At 38.8% G+C, this 14,901-nt stretch overlaps 1 protein-coding gene across 5 annotated transcripts in view; it reads left to right on the plus strand.

Moving 5' to 3' along the window:
* GRID1 (glutamate ionotropic receptor delta type subunit 1) overlaps window positions 1–14,901 on the plus strand; it is a 549,421-nt gene that overhangs the window by 226,381 nt on the left and 308,139 nt on the right. The gene's annotated exons all lie outside the window — the stretch shown is intronic.

Genomic DNA, 14,901 nt, shown 5'->3' on the forward strand with positions numbered 1-14,901 from the left:
AGGAGAAAGAGTCTCTGCACAAGAAAATTTAGTACCTTATGATGGGCATAGAGTAGCAATGAAAAATAAATCTCTCATTGTGACAAGCTCTCAGAGTGAAAAGGAATTGTGTGCATAACATTTTTTAATCTCACCCCCCCCCCCAGTGCTCAACTTATATGAGCACTGTTCCATATGTTTAACTTGTGGTATTTTCAGTACTCTCGTCTTAGGATATATGATCTGTAATGGGGAAAATAAATTTTCTGTAGTATGTTTTAAAACCCCACAAACACTTTTGGTGTAAAATGTGATGCGTATGCTTTTGGTGTGATGACGTACTATGAACAGAATACAAAGAAAGGAAATTAAGGTTAAACTGCAGTTGGAAAAATAATCTTATGTGTATCTGCACATATAGTTTACATTTTATACATAGTCTTCCACAATGGCAAAACAGATCTTTATTTGCATTTGCTCTATACAATGACAGATTTTCAATGGTGAATCAGAGAGAAATAACATCTCTTGTTTTGAAGCTGGGGTACTCTTGGTTTAAAAGAAAAAAAGGGGGCGGGGGGGGCTGATGAAAGGGACCTGAGCTCGAATGAGTTCTGGAAGCCTTGGTTGCTGCTTTCTGTTCTCAGTTGTCAGAGATGTCACTTGGTGTTTCTTTAACAGGTAGACTGAAGATGATGAGAGTGGTTTTAAGTGGGAAATCAACTGAGGCTGTAACATCCTTTTAATTATATAGAATTATTTTAAGCATGAGAAGGATGCCTCGATACTTGTACAGTTAATCTGTAGACTCAAAAATCCAGCAACCCAGCAAATAAACCGCCATGTAATTCCTGTCCCATGTAATGCTTGACCAGTGAATACTTTGAAAGCAAAACCCATGATGTGTGTGGTACGTGTTCTTTTGGTGACCTTCTGGTAGTGATGAGAAAGTTGCTCTGTAGAAAAGGATTGGGCTTAAAAAGTTAGCATTATTCTAGCAGTTAGTTCCAAGAATGAAAAAAAAAAAATAAATAAATTCTTAAGAGGATGTCTTGTAAATGTCCTTTGATAGTTACCCATGTTTCTTTCCTGCTGATTTGTAGCTTTAACCTTTCAAAACTGCTTGAGTTGGGGATCTTTCAACCACTGGGAATCCTGGCCCTGGTAACACCCCAGATGCTCTATGTACAAACTGCTGTCACCCATTTTCCCTGGTAGCAAGCCTGTAGTGTATCTGTGGGTGTTTGCCTTTTTGCAAGGGGTTAACATCTTTGTACCAAATCCTGAAACCCTTAATTCACATGCTCTGTAAATTCAGTTATGATCAAATTTATCTTTTCCATTTATCACAGACTGACCTTCAATCTGTACCAGTAAGACAGACACTAAAGGAGGTGGAAAATTGCCACAGGCATTCTGTTCCTTCCAGTGGAGAGCATGTTGCGTATTGCAGCTGTTTCCTCTCCTCTTCCTCTCGGATGCAACCACCCTCTTATATTAATTCTACTAGAAGGACTTTTTTTGTGAGAATTCGGTGGGAGGAGTTGCTGGAGAGAAGCCAACTGACCCTTGCCAGCTCTGGGCAGGCATTGGTGAATAGGGGACAAATAACCTCGTTCCTGGGATAGTGCACGCTGAGCTGAAGAGCAGCAGCCTGGGTCCCAGGGCATGCCTACTGCCCTCATTAGTTACCTTCAGCAGAGCCGTGCTTACGCGTCGCCAGCAACGCTTCCCCGGTCAATGTGCAGGAGCTGACCACTGCCCACGAGGAGCGAGGTCACTTGAAGAACATGTGTTTATGATTACGGAGAGTTTCACGTACTGAGCTTTTGTGGTTTACTGTAATGTATGGTCTTCCTCTACCTGCTCTCTGGAAGTTATACTATCCCCTTGAGTAATGTTTTAATTTGTCCATCTGCTGATCTCTAAAAATCGGCCAATCCCTTGGTGTCCTCCTTGTGGAAACAGTTAGGTTTTCTGATGACAAAATAACATTGCACAATTTAAAGAAGTCCCATGTTTATAGTAATGCTGTGCTGGAGCTGAAAATTATTTACCTCATGAATTACTTGTCCCTCATCAAACAAACATTTTGGATTATAATTTCTGCGCTGGCTAAATTAAGGAAGAGTAACAGACTTAGCAATTAGAAATACAGACTAGTCACTGAACAGTCTAACAACCCTTAATATTGTTGTGCTTATGATAAAATGTGCCTTGTTTTACACTGAAGCTACAGATAGCAATCTGTATGCACAATAGTATATGAAATAATATGGACCTTTCCAGTAAAATGCCTTAAATTCTGTAATAAGAAATAAAGAGATTTCATAGGAAAGATTAAAAGAAGAAGATTGCTAAATTATTAAAAGCAAGGCATAAACTGTGGCATTCCACCTAACTGAAGCCAGATTTTAGATCTAATCACTTGTGGTGAAGAAATGGATAATAGCAAGGAATGGGTAATAGCTTGGTTCTTGAGAAATGACCTTTCAAAGACCACAGACTTGACAGTCGCAGAATTCAAACTCTTCTCGATGATACACTGTTCTCCTACTGAGCAGTACCAATGGGGGAAAGGTCAGTTGATATATATCCATACAGTTCTCCTGTATTTGTACAAGGAAAGATCAAGGTTCACGTAGATACTGCATCTTCATGATTCAGCCCTTGTTTTTCCACTTCTCTCATTTACGGTTTGTGCATCATTTCAGAAGATGCACAGAAATCTACTCCCCCTTGATCGCAATGGGAGCTTTCTGCTGATGAGACTGCTGCCTGATATGATAATGATGGTTAGGCACTGTATTAAGTCAAGTAAGTTATAGCTAAGATAACAAGTCTCCTCTCTTGCTAATATGTTGTAGAGCTGTTGGAGCTCGAGGTCAGAATGAGACAGACTGAGCCCACTCTCTGTCCCTGCTGTTCTTTGCCATGTCATCTTGAGAAGGCTTTCTAGCCCCTGTGTGCTTCCTTTTCCCATCTGTGAAATGGAAAGAAAAACCTTCCTCCCAGTGTAACTGAAGTGGTGTTTGAAATTTCTTTAGAAATTCTTTAGGCAACAGAATTAAATGGCATGTTCAGGAATAAGGCAATTCCAGTAAGATCTCAAGGGACCAGGGTCATGTTAAATACACTATTTTACTTTAAATGTCTTTGTGAAAATCCTGTGCTAAATCATGGTATTTGGCATGAGTGTTCTGGGAGAAAAAAAGCATTTGACCCAAGGTTATCAATGGCTGTCAGGCAATGCTCTGTGGAAATTGGTCTACCCACCTGTTGAAGAACCTGCAACAGAAGCCAGATCTGTTGTGTCACCCTAGAAAGCTTCAGCTGCACTGATGTGTTTTGAACTGTTTTTTTCTTCTATAGGAGAGCTTTTGTGCCTCTACGTACATTATATCAGTGTGTAAAGGCCTGCTGGGAAGTTGAATGTTTTATTGTGCTGACCTCCTGGATGTAGAAGCATCAGTAATCAAATTTTCTGACACAAAAATTGGTAGCGTGGCAAGTTTCATAAAGAATCTTACCGAGCTGTAAAATGAGTATAGGTTAAAAGCAGTGGGTGCTGCCCCCACAGTAGGATGAAGTTGGGTAATAAACATCGAAAGTGTGCGTCTAGGGTGAGCAAATAAAAAGATGTATGGTTAGAGGAAGGACTTGAGAAGAATTTTGGAAGCTGGATGTGAAAATGAAAACAATGAGGAATACCGAGTCATGTTTCTGAAAAGAAACGTGAGTAATAGCTATGTTTTCACTAGATTAATCTTACAGTTGAAAAACACTTTTTCGCTGCGGTCATATTAAGTCTCTCTGCTTTCCTGAATACATGCGCACATACCCAGATCACAAAATGTGAGATAAAACAGGTTTTTTTAATGACTCCATTTTGTCAATGAAAATGGTATTAGACCTGTGAAAGGGAGCTGTAATATTTTATTCTTAAATTTTGGTGTCAAGAAGTGAGTGTTGTGTGGTTTAGAAAAGTGTTGTACAAAAGTTTTACAGAAGAAACTTTTGAAGAATTTTGGACCTTTCAAATCCATTTATGGAACTTTGTTCCTACAGGGGGAAAAAAGAAAACCCACGATTTATTGATTTTTTTTCTTTTAAAGATTAGAGATTTTTTTTTTATTATGATTCTTGAAGCCACACTAATTTTGAATGCTTCCTGATGAATCTGTGTAGAAAGCACTTGGGTTTTCAATGTGATGAGTTTCCTGGGAAGTTTTGTTTCCTACAGCAATTACACGGCAGCTTTATTTCGGAGTCCTGCCTGTCAAGGGCCTCACCCTGGATTGGAAGTTACAGCAATTAAGCTATCAATAGTTTTACAACTAGCTATTGGTCCTGGGATGGTCTCTCCTTTGTAAAGGTCCCTTTGTACAGGCCATTACTCTTGCAGTTATTTAATTTGCAAATGAATATGGTAATGAAAATTGAGAAATGCATGCTTTTACGTAATCCATGTGCAAATTAGTTGTGATGCAAAGCATTGGCTGTCACAACAAAAGCAAAATAGAACATTTGCACATAAGTTACTTTCATCTTACCGACTCTACTTTCTCTTTAAGATTTCTTTTATTCCTGTCAGTGTAGCATAAGTTATCTTCTGCTCCCTGCATCATTATCTCAGCTGCCAGACAACCACTTCTGCATCACTGGGGCTGCCATATTTCTCTACAGGCTTTTCCAGTGAGCATGCCTTGTTTAATGCAAATACAGGGAATCTGGCGCTTGAGAAGTGCTGAACCAACTGCATGTGTTGGTATGTTGCCTGTTCAGCAAATCTGACACTACCAGAAAGTGTTACACTTTTTCTGCATGTGCTACATGGTTGAGTTTGTGTGTGTTTCTCGGTTGGTTGGGGCATCCCAGCTGGAACTGTTGCACAGAAGATTGAATTGCAATTGCTATGTTTCAATAGTAAAATGTATGGAGTTTAAGCAGCCAGCCACAGAGAAACATAACTTCTTTAAGGTCATCAGTCTGCAACAGCAATGACTTAGGGAGGGAATCCTGGGGCATCTGTCCTTGATGCTGCTGTGTAAGATAATAAAGGGAGGAACAGACTGGGTGTAAGAGCCTTTTCATCCAACAGGGAACAGAATCCTTGGAGCATTTATTCTACACAAATTCTGCTCTGCCTGGTTATTCACACATAACTAGGGATGCTGGATGTTGAGACTCCAGACTAATATAAAATCTTCAGTTTCTACCTGGAAAACATGAAAGCTTTCCCGTGAAAAGAGCGTGTCTCATAACTGTGTATAATCATCATTGCTGCTGCAGAGAATGCTAGAAAAGAAAGCATTCAGCCAAGTTTTCCAAGTCCCATGGGGAGTTTGTGATGCCATGGGGTAGAGGGGAAAAAAATTGACCCTTTGACCGTTACATTGAATTTGATCTGGAAGCTATTGAAGAAATGGCATTGTGTGTTCCCATGTTTATCCTTGAATCACTTTTCTGACTGTAGCAGCACTTAAGGTAATTGGCCTACTTAAGTTAAGCATGGATTTTTGTCATTTTTGATAGTATTTTTTTATTTAGTAATTCATCACAGTATATAACAGTAAATGTAATTAAAGAAAGTCAATTTCACTTCAAATTATTACTTATAAATTAATTTTAGTACTTTGATTTTTAAGGTGTATGAGTAAGTGTGCTAATAGCAGAAGTAAGACCTCCCCCTCTCTAACTCCCCCTAATTCCTCGCAGGTTTATGGGAGCAGTGGACAGAGGTTGTTTCCCATAAAAGCTATTCACTAAATACTTTTGGGACAGTGCCTGATATGATATACAAATGATCTTAAAGTTATGTTAAAGCCTTTAATCTGAATGAGTGCTAACCTACCTGGACGGTCAATGGCAGTAGAAGCCAGTCAGAGATCTTTGGACAGTAAGTTTCAGGCAACTTTTCTCACTCATAAATTCAAGGCAAGTTAAGGAAATAATTTTGACCTTTCAAATAGTTTGAAAATGTTTTGCAGAGACAGGATGCTAGTTCTTTTGAAAAATCAAAAATACCATGGAGTGATACTCTGAAAACAGAAGTCTTGCACTCATTATTCAAAGCAGTTATTTTTAAAATCAGTTTGTATTTTAAAAGACTTCAGAAATATATTTCTGGGGGGAAGCTTACAAAAAAATTAAAGACTTTATTAGAAGCAGTTTTCCACTGGTTTTTCAGCTCAGTCATCTGGTCAAAAGTGATTATTAATCTAGTCCTGAAGGCATTCATTGTGCATTCTTTACTGTCTCTCTTTCAACTCATTGTAACAGTCTCCAGGCTCAACTTTGCAGGGGCTAGTGGCTATTGGTGACTCTGTTTTTTCCCCTTTATATTCTGAAACAGAGAAATGTTTCATAATACAGCTCACACTGTCTAAAGACAGTGCAAAGTTCAGCAGCCTGGAACTGGAGGGTGCAAATTAATTCATTTTGAACAGAGAGGTCTTTGAAAATTGTACATGTCATCTGTAGAAGGTCCTAAGTTCTTGGACTTTCTTTCCCTGACTGATGGTAGTTTGAATCTCTTGACTTTTCAAGCCGTGGCGTAAGGCTAAACTGTTTGTTCAGGCATGTGCAAATTACAAGGAAAAATGTAAGGATGATTTGGTGTACTTGAGCAGGGAATCTGAGGAACTAATTCCAGAAGGGAGTCACTTTAGTTCCCATTTGTTAGAGAGTGAATGTTTATACATCCATTTAGAAATTGTTCAATAAATGAATAGCTGGAAATTGAACAGCAGAAGGATAGAAGTCTGTCCGGGAGGTTGTATGTAGGGCTTAAGGCAGTAGTAGTATCATTCTGAGAAAATATATTCACATATCTCAATATGTGATGAACTTTGGTGAATAGGTTCCCAGTTTCTCTTGTCTTTCATGGAAAGTGGTAGGGGAGAGGGAGAGATTACACATATATGGATGCACACACCTATATTTATGTATGGATTTCAAGGGAATTGGTATAGGAGTGTGTGTATGTTTGCGAGTAAATGTATACATGAGTTCATATATGGAAGCAAGGGAACGTATTGCCTCTGCTCCCTTCCTGCCTTTGCCTGGTCCCTCCTAGTAATCTTTCTGATGCCATCCTGGGCAGGACTTTGGCTTTCCTCCTGGATGGAGGAATATTTTTGTTATACCCATCACTGCTCTGTCTTCCTTATTGAGACAGAAATCCCATTCCTTCTGCTCCTCTTATGTTTTGTATTTAGATACTGTGCTTTATTTCTTTTCTTATGGCAAAGCTTTTTGGTGGGTTTGCTGGCTTTCTTCAGCACCCATAGGCTGGGGCTGGCGCTTTGGCCAGGACTATTCCTTTTCTGTGCTGATTGATAATAAACAGTGACTGAATGTACTCTGAAGCTTTATTTTTGTTTCTCCTCTGCTTGTAAAGCATGGTGGCTGAGTATATTACAGAAGAGATAACGTTATTAGTCATTGTCTTTGTAGAAGGGATTAATCTTGAGGACCACAATGAATGTAAAACTCCTGAAATCTTTTTAAAGGAAAAGTATGGCAGGGAATGTAATTTCGAGAGAGCCCTGAGGGTCAAAATGGTTTTCTACATATGGTGTGTCTATCAATAAATTCGTACTATTACCACTCCTGCACAGTATTCATATGCTTGTGATATATTCATGCATTTGTAAAGTGGTACACTACTGCATTTGTGTATACGTAATGTAGGAAAATTGTAAGACAGGGCCAGCCTTTTGTTCAGCATCCGGGAACTGGAAAGATCTGATCCGTGCAATCCAAGATTGCATTTAAATGTGAAGCCACAATTTCTTTTTCCTTCTTTTTTTTTTTTTTTGAAAAGACAAGTTCAGACTGTAAACAGTCTGTACTGCAGTGATCTCCGTGGAATATGAAATAAGTATCATTCATACTGTGAATTAAACACAAGGGCCGTTCTCTGAGCCCTCATGGAAATGCAAGATAATCTGTTAATTTGTAACAGCAAGCAGGAAAGCAAGATACTTTTCCTTAGCTGAAAAAAACAGGGGCAATGATCAAGAAGGATAAGCAAAGCTTGACTGATTTTTTTTTTTTTTTCAGGTGGAGATAGATGCAAAGATAAGTTCTGTAGTCTGCCTAGGAGGTTATTAAATCAGGAAATTGTAGAAAATGAAGAAATATGACTTTCTGTCAGTGAAGGACTCTTGGGATTGCTATTGTACAAGTTTCCATCTCAATACTCCCTCTCTTAAGAAGTACTCGGTGTGAAACTGTGGAGACCCCCTCAACTGTGTGGATCTCAAAGCACTTGGAGTTGTCTGGGCTCAGAGCAGAACCCCAGGCTGTACACTCAGTATATACTGAAGTTATCTGAGTGATACACTACCTTTATGGCTTTACATTAAACTGTCCATTTAGTGAGGTTCTTTTATCACAGCAGCTGAGCAATTTACAGTTTAATGCATCATCCTACAAGATGAGGTGGCTGTGCTTGTTCCGTTGTATAAAAATTGCAGAGACATGGGCACTGTTGGACCGCTAAGATATTTGTGTGACTACAAACTAGGCATCTTGCGTTGATTTCAGTAAGGTTCTGAAACTTGTTTTTAATGTCTAGCATAGCTGCCAAGCTATGCAAGGTTCCCTTCCTGGCCAGAGGTGTGCATAGGTAGCAGAGTTTTGCTCTTCCTTGAATTGTGCTGCGCAGGACTTTTGTGCCTTCTGCGTTTATTTCCCGGTGTATTTAATGTTTAGATCTGTTGCTTCGGGAGTTATTTTAAGAGTTACTTCAATCATTTTAGAAGCAAAGGCATCATTAGACTGTGAAGAATTAACTAAAAAGTGGAGGAAAAAAGGCTTCACAATTTGGATTATTCAGAGTCAGAGCCCATTAGGAATGTAATCTGGATGTCTGAATTCCACTGGAGAGTGATCTAATATTCATCATGTTATTATAGCATTTGTTTAAATGGAAATAATGCATTATTTTTTTGTGTACAAATTGAATAAATAGGATTAGTCTTATTACTGGGGAACAGTGAGTCCTACAGAGATCCTTTTAATACTGGATATTTTTTTTTTTCATATCTCTCACTTTAGTAATCAAGACCCAAATAGGCTATTTCTAACAAACATATGGCAGACTCATGGAGGGCTTCAAGAAAGAGAAGAAAATTAAGTGGGGATATGTCTTGCAATAATTTCATTGATGGTTCCCTGAAATGGGAGAGCTCTGAATGGAAATACAGCTGCCGTTACACTGTTTTGGAGGCAGTAGTTTAGTTCATCATTGGAAGGCCTTACGAGGTCAGGAACTATTGATGGTCCCCATTTCCCAGCAGCTTATCTCATCTATCAGTAAGAATCGAAGCCTTGGCTGGATAAATCTTCAGCTGTCACATAGCAGACTTGGAAGGGAGCTCAGGATAGTAATTCAGCTCTGGTATATATTATGGCTGGCTTGAATTTCATTTCCAATGGGATCGTGATTTCCTCTGGTCTGCCTCTAGCCACTATTTGCTTATATCAGCAGCAAAATATCTTTGTGGCAAAGAACCCATGCGGAGTGAGGAAAATAGAGAAACTATGCCGTGGAAGAATGATTGTTACGCTTATAACAAAAAGACCCAGAAATATTCAGTCTCTGAAATACCAAATGCCTTCCTTGCATTACGGACCATAACCCAGAGATCTCATTTGTCCTAATGCAACTCCTCAGTGATTTTGAAAGTCATTTCGCTTTGACCCACTGATATTAAAATATTTGACATTGCCATTAACAGGAATTAAGATATATCGTGTCTTCCAAAAGCCATATTATAACATCAAGGAAACTTTGTTAAGAAAAGAATAATCCATTAACTAGAACGAACACTTCTCTGTAATCACCTTTATCCTTCAAATGACTGAATCTTTACAGGAAGGAACTGTCTGTCTGCCATTTATTTTTTTAAGTAGGAATATGAATCCCCCCTGCTGCGGAAGAATAATTAAAGGTCAAATTCTGGCATTGTGTTCATAAGTCAGCGCAGCCTGAGCACCAACACCTAGCTGGATACCCCACAAGGCACTTGTGGTGTAATAGAAATCCTGTTGGCTGAAAGAACAGCAGTGTGCTTTAATTTTGAGTGAAGATCTTCCCTGGTGCTCTGCATGAAGGATGCTGTGTTATGATTACCTTGTATGGAAGTATATAAAAGCTCATCAAATTTTAAAATAAATAAATAAAAAATAGCACAGACTGCAGATGATAGTTCTGGTGCCCAAGGCACGTTCTCTCTCCCTTTAGCAAGCAATATTTGGTGATATACTCTGTCCCTGCTGTACAAAGTAGTATCTGTGGGAGTCTTTGTGGTGGTTTATATCTTTTATTCTCTCCCATCTTGTGCAGTCACCGAAATCTGGACAAGCCGCAATTAAGCGAAACAATATATTACGGAACTAAAAGAGGAATTAACAAGGGCAGCCGTGCACCAGGAAGGGTGGGAGGCAAAGAAAGAGGGAGACTTTAAATGTTGGATTATTGGCCAATTAATGGGGTTGACTGAGTACTGGTGACAGATTTATTTAAGTATTCTTTCTCTCAAATCCTACTTGCACCGTTGGAAAGGAACAAAATTACAAAAGATGGTAACAGAAGGGGTTGGAACCCCAGAGACAAGTGAGTTTGGCAAGTACAGAACCCTCTCAGTAACCACAAACTGGCCACAGGAAGATGTTACGCTGCTGTAATTGTAGTAATGTTGTTAGGTGACAGAAGCGTTGGGTTTGTTTTGGTGGAATCTCAGACTGTCCACTTCCCTCCCAAGCTCATAGTGGTGCACCTTTTGGCACCGTTCTCCCGTTCTTCAGTACTTCTGTGTTTTCTGTCCATCTCTGTGTGCAGAACTGAAGCAGACCTTGTATTTGTAGGCTTTTACGGAGTATCCAGTAATACTCTCCGTTTGGATTACTATAATTTAGCCAGTTCACTTTGGATCTGGTTTCATAACTCCTGCTGTGCAACAGTAACAGACAGAAAATTAGCTAATTAGCAATAATAGAAATCTTGAATGTTTGTGGTTTTGTCAGAGAACAATAAGACATTTAGGGCCTCTTCAGACAGCTGCATCAGAAAACCATTTGATGGTTTATAACATGATGTGATTGAAAAAACGCGTACTAGACTTAAGTGACAAGAGTGAAAACTACAAAGTTAGTGAGATTTGGCTGCTTCCCTTTATGGGCTTAGCTTGTGTAGTGACAGTGGTAGAAGGGCTTAATTTCACTGGCTCAGCAACTTCATTGCAGTATATTTAAAAAAAATACAGCTTAAAACTTAACTAAAAGCTTCATTTGGGGGGGAAGGAGAGAAGGAAGTTTGTTTTGTCGATTGAGTTTTGTTTTGTTGTTTACATTATAGAATCTGGATTGTGTTGTTTTAAATAATAGAGAATAAAGATGAAAACTTTATTACTTTCTTTGTCAGTGAAAGGACATGCACATGATTCTCTAATTACGCAAGAACTGAGGTACCAGCGTAAATCTAAATGAGTGAATAGTCTCCTTGAAATTCAGATAGAAATGAGTAATCCTAAGAATGGAACTGGAGAATTTATAGCCTATCTAAAATACTCAGAATGACTCCTGAGTTTGAATCCTGTGGCAGAAAGGTCTGCCTGATGTGAGGAAACACCTGCATGAGGCACTTTTAAGCAGCAGAGCCCGATACCATCCATGCCAGAAGGCCTGCGGGACTGTGTCGGCTCCTATCCTGCAAAATGCATATGTGTGCCAAGTGCTCTATCTTTAGACTGAATAGAGGGCCTGTAAAGGCTAAATATAACCTCCGATTGAAACACATACAACTGTTTGCAGAACAGGCTGTCTACATGTATGCAAGGACTGGATTGTTCAGTTTGTGTTGAGTTTTACTTCTTTCCTGAAAAAAATATGGCTTCTGCGATTATACTCTGCACATGTGAGATCGTCTGTCTGGCTGCTTGTGTCTTGAATAATTTTGATATTGTTCACCACTTTCAAACCAAGCTAATTGAGGCCTCAAGACTTTTCTGTAAATTTCAAAAAAAATAGGTGGTAAACACAAGGGAGTGGTCCAGATTCCTGCTGTGCAAAAGGTTGCCCTGGGAACTCAGTGGCAAACTATTAGACAGCAAAGAATCAGCCCAACATCAGCAGGTGCTCCCTCGGGTTTGACAGTCAGGGAATCCCAAAAGAAAAAGGTCTTATAGAAGATTCAAGGGTGCTAAAAGTTTTAATTAGACATTATTAAATATGAGGTAATCCAACCATCAAACACAAAACCACAGGACTCATGACTGCCATTGCTCAGGAAAAGGGTTTGTTGCTAAAGTTCCAGTGTTTAACCTTCTGTGTTTTATCTTGCTGATGTCAGGAAGACTCGCTGTTATTAGAATGAATAATGGATTGGGATGGAGTAAACCATCTCTAAAATGGTTTTTGAAAACCTTGATCTACAGTAGTCAATGTGCTTTCTTAAGATCTGCCGAAAAAAATTGAATTTTGCCATGGCTAATGCAACATGTGCCTTTCTCTTGTTCGCTTTTAAAAAATTCCTCTGAAGGTGGCCTTTTCCTTTTCTTGGGACTTCATGAAATTTATTCTTCTGTGCACTGTGGCTATTAATCACTTTATAGTGAAACCAGACAAACTCGAGACCCTTCTGCTGCAGAAGGGCTGGCAGTGCCACCTGAGGGAAAGGAAAATCCTTACAAAACTAATAATGATCTGGGGCAGGGGGGAGTATTTGAGAAGCTTTGACCCTTTGCAGGAGAGGAGTGCATTTTCATTGCAGGCTTTTAATATTAATGTAGGAAGAAAGATTACCCTTGCTATCTTGCAAAACAATAGCTAATTAGATCTTTGTTTCTTAATAACGATGAAAGCTTAAGTGTTAGAACATCAGGAGAACCATCTGGGGATTCTGAATGATTGTTTAGAAAAGCAAAAGCCTAGTCGAATTTCCTCTTATTTGTGGTCACTGCTGTTTTTCAAATATTGCTCCAGCAGAATCTATAGGGACATTTTTTTTGTCATGGACTTATTAGAAAATTAGGAGGTAAGAATACCTACGGCTTTTGTGTGTAAATGTCAGTGATTTTGGAGATGTTTAGATCAATGTGTTCCTGAATGTTCTTATTTATATTACCCACCTAACTGAAAAAAAAAATATAAAATCGTCTGTTTGAAATGCTGCTATGAGGAATGGATATTGAGTATTCTCTTTAGCAAAACATGCTAACAAAAATTAGCAGCTAAATGTTTTTTTCCCCTTAATAATGATTTAAAGACTGGAAATTGGCAAGCAAAAGGAGACCTGTGGGGCTAGATGCAAATAACTTTCTTTCCCATATGTCTTGGGTGGGAGGATGGCTGCTCATGTACTAAAGAGATCTTTTGTTAGGGGAAAATAGCCTTTCTTTTTTTATTTTATTTTTTAAGGAAAAAGGAAAGACTCTGATAATGATCTGAAAGAAGGATTTTAAACATTTAGTGTTTATTGCTGTTAATTACTGTGGTAATTGTATAGCAATGGCAATGTGTGATGTTAATTTCTAGTTTATTTATTTGAAATGTGTAAATGCATCCACAAACAAGTTTTTCATTAGAAAATCTTGTGTAGGATGTAGCCATGTTTTCAGACACCAGAATCTCCCTACAGCCTGTCTTATTGTGGGGTGTCTCTTACAGAACTTGACCTGTTGATATGAAATGTTGTATCTTTAAAACAAAATAAAGCCAAAATAATTCTTAAACTTAAAGACCACAGAAGCTGGCAAGATGCTTTGTCTCTATGCTTTGAACTTTATTTAATTTCCAAGGAGAAGTTTTTGGAGGTCCAATGGCAGGGTGATGAGCAAGTTCCATTGGTTTTTAACGTGATCTAAGTGCTTGGTCCAGTGACTATTTTGCCATTTGGACATGCTTTTACGTTTTTAAAAAATGTGGCAAAACTGAATTTTACTGGAATTTAATGGAATCTTCCCTATTTCAGTCTAATGTCTCAGGAGACTGCAGATCCACACGGAGAAGGATTTATATATACTCCTAGCAACCATACTTGCATGTAGATGTCCTCATCAGTCATATGAATCCTGGCCCAAATCAGTTAATCAGACTTTAATGCACCTTGTTCGTATCAATCAGAGTAGTTTGCACATGGCCTTCATCAGTCAGGTTTACATGCATTGGCCCACAACCTTCCAGTTATCCCATGGATTGCAGCAGTCCTAAATCTAATACTAAGACCAAGGAATGTTCACATCTGTCTTGCTGTGACTTTTCCACAGCTTTTATCAAATGTTCAGGTCTCAGGTGTGGGGCAGGGTGGTGGTGGTGTTAGATCTGTTTGCTCCTTTAAAAGGGATAACTATTTATCACAAAGGAAGTTGATGGCTATGGTGAGCTGAAGTTCAGCCCCTAGCACTTCTTAGTAAAATGGTAGTAACAGAAGCCAACCTAGAATCTAGTTGTTCATACATCTCAAACAAACTTCTTGGGAATTTTTACTTTTAGAGAAAAGGTGGTATGGTCCTACTTTATCATCAGTTTTGAAAAGAAACTTTGAACATTACTTCATAATAGGGGTTGTATTTGTTAAGCGTTCTTGTTGGAGAAGGCTCTTCCTCCTCTCTTTGACACTTTGACCCAAAGTGCTTAATAAGGTAAGGGATTATTGAACCATTGGTTGTTTTTTTCTGAAGTACGAACTTTGGGAGGGGCCTCAGTGTGCTCACAGGCAGTTTTGTTCTCTTTATTTTAAGGGTGAGCAAGTTAGATCAGTATTTATTAAGTTTGAAGTGGCTTCCGTGTTCATTTGTGGTTCATCTGACAGCCATGCACTTCACAGTTATTGTGTCTATTTAAGGTACAGTCTTTGTCTCTCTACTCACTTCGTACAGCAATGGGGAATGGAGCCACCCCTATTAGAAGTAA

The sequence above is a fragment of the Chroicocephalus ridibundus genome, chromosome 6, assembly GCF_963924245.1.
Source record: "Chroicocephalus ridibundus chromosome 6, bChrRid1.1, whole genome shotgun sequence".
Taxonomy (NCBI): domain Eukaryota; kingdom Metazoa; phylum Chordata; class Aves; order Charadriiformes; family Laridae; genus Chroicocephalus; species Chroicocephalus ridibundus.